Source organism: Gavialis gangeticus, unplaced genomic scaffold (genome assembly GCF_001723915.1).
Source record: "Gavialis gangeticus isolate Ggan-Ray unplaced genomic scaffold, GavGan_comp1, whole genome shotgun sequence".
NCBI lineage: Eukaryota > Metazoa > Chordata > Crocodylia > Gavialidae > Gavialis > Gavialis gangeticus.
In genome coordinates this window covers 190,457,272-190,459,522 of record NW_017728992.1, presented here as the reverse complement: position 1 = coordinate 190,459,522, position 2,251 = coordinate 190,457,272, and the positions used below count along the sequence as shown (strand labels likewise).

Sequence of the window (2,251 nt, the reverse complement as noted above, 5' to 3'; positions counted from 1 at the left end):
TTTTTTTTATAGCTCTTGAGAATTTGTAGATCTTAGAAGTCGGACAGTCAGGACTGGTTGGCAAGAGTGTTATTTAAACCTAGCTCATTTTTAAACTAACTTCATTATAGCATTCACTTCAGATCTTTTTGAGAGATCTCACAAAGATTAACGTGTTTATGTACCCTGTATTTGATTTCAGCTAAAGTTCACACTTAATACGGGTGTTCATGGATGTTCTTTCATCCACCTGCTATAGGAAGGATGTTTTGTTTTCTCCATTTGAGTCATCTAACAGCACACAGCTTCTTAGCGAAGATACAATTTACTGGAGGCCTGTTAGGTTTTGTCAATTGGGTAGTGTTGCCATGATGAGTTCTGAGAGGACGGGGGTTAGTAGAGGGACTTGATTTCCTAAATGTGACTGATTTAGCAATGCTTCCTTCATTTGTCTGTCCTTAAAGCCTTCTTTGTAGTGAAACTTTCTCCAATTTGATCACTAAGCATCAGTCTTTCTCAGGCAGGCTTACTGATGTGAAGCTATCTTTCTGGATGGCCTCTTTGCTTTGCAGCAGCTGTTAGAGCATTAACTGCTACTGGTGCCAGATATTACAGGGTGGGTGTTTTTAGTTGTGCTAATTAACTGTGATCAGAGCTGTATTTGGTTCACTCTTTAATGAATTCATGTGAAGATCAAAGATTATCTGCGTAAGCCTCTCTATCTTTTGTGAAGGGATTTTTAAATAACCCAGTTATGGTAAACTATTTTTAAACCATTGGATATTTTTCTTCAGCAAATTGAACCAGATGCTATGCTTCCCCCACATCCAAGTAGATGACAGGAGTGCCAAACTCACTTTTTAAGAACTTAAGCTGTCAGAATTTATCTGTTTTTAACTTGAAAAATACAAACAAAAGGTGGGAGACCCAGAAAATACTTTCTCTATAAGGTCAGTCAGTACGCAGAATGAATTCAGTTTTTCACGTTGTTCCTTTTAGTAAAAATCCAGTGCTCATGAAAGGTGTTTAACTGGCAGCCCTACATAGTGAAGTCCTTTGTTTGAAATGCAGGCAAGGCAATGTAAACTCCTTTCCACTAGCTGTTGCTGTGCTTATAAGAAAATAATGCTCTGTTTTAAATGATTGACTCTCTGTTGAGGTGGGCAGGAAGAATACCAACTAGGAACTGTAGGGCGGTGTTGAGACACCTGTCCATGCGGAGAATGGCAGGCTACCAAAGTCATTTTACTTTTCTAAATGATTAAATTCCTATTCTAATATCACCGTGGGCCTTTGGCTGCATCTCAATTTAGAAAATTATATTGAGCCTAGCTGAATTCCTTCTGCAGTTTCAGCTGGATGGCATAATCATTTATTTTCCTGTCTGATGCGACTGTTGTATGCTTTTAATCTTCCATATTCCATCCCCAGTGAAGGGTGGACTTCATGGGTAGGAGATATGACACACTGCTACTTTAGTGCTTCACATCAATAAAGCACCCACCACCGTGTCTCATTCCTGTCCTGGTGTGGCCCTCTCTAGGGTAAAATGGTAGTTTAGGCTTTTTTTGTTCATTTTTGGCCTGTGCTGAGTGTAGCAGTAAAGGTGCCAGTTGTGCTATTTTTTTTATTACACAGGTGAAAAAACTGGGAACTAAACAGACCATGAAACTCATTTCAAATAAGGTACCAGACACTCAGCAGATGTTAACAAATGGTTGTTGTGTTGGATTGGATTACCTTTGTGACCTAAAGGTGAAAGATTATACATCTCATTTTCATCCTGTTGAGCTGCCATACATCCTGTTTGTTTTTTGTAAAATAATTTAACCTTGAGTCTAAAGAAGTACATACTGGGTGCATCTACATGTGAAATTAGTGCGCTTGAATTAAGCTATGGTGCAGTTCTTACCAGAGTTTATTGCTTCCAGGCACAGCATTTACACATGCTCCTGGGACCACAGCACGTTGAGCTGAGGTGGTGCAGCCGTGGATGGCAGCGGTCTTGGGGGGATCAGCTTTTCTGCCTAGAGATTCTCCACCTTAACTCAGTGTGTTGCGGAGGGGCTTGTTGGGGCAGAGGTTGCCCCCACTAGCTCCAGTCACCATCTACACATGCACTGCAGTGGAGTAAATAACTCCCCTGTAGGATAGTACTTGTTGGGCAGTACTATCCTACAGCAGAGTTAATTTAGTTTACTCTGACCTGCTAGGGGTGCATGTGTAGACGGTGACACTTTACTGTGGAGCTAATTAGTCAACTCTGCAGTAA

General features: G+C 40.7%; 1 protein-coding gene and 1 long non-coding RNA gene across 4 annotated transcripts in view; both read left to right on the top strand.

The window, feature by feature from the left end:
- Positions 1-2,251, top strand: part of ASAP1 (ArfGAP with SH3 domain, ankyrin repeat and PH domain 1) — a 368,280-nt gene that overhangs the window by 140,190 nt on the left and 225,839 nt on the right. The gene's annotated exons all lie outside the window — the stretch shown is intronic.
- LOC109305201 overlaps positions 1-2,251 on the top strand; it is a 13,250-nt gene that overhangs the window by 3,650 nt on the left and 7,349 nt on the right. The gene's annotated exons all lie outside the window — the stretch shown is intronic.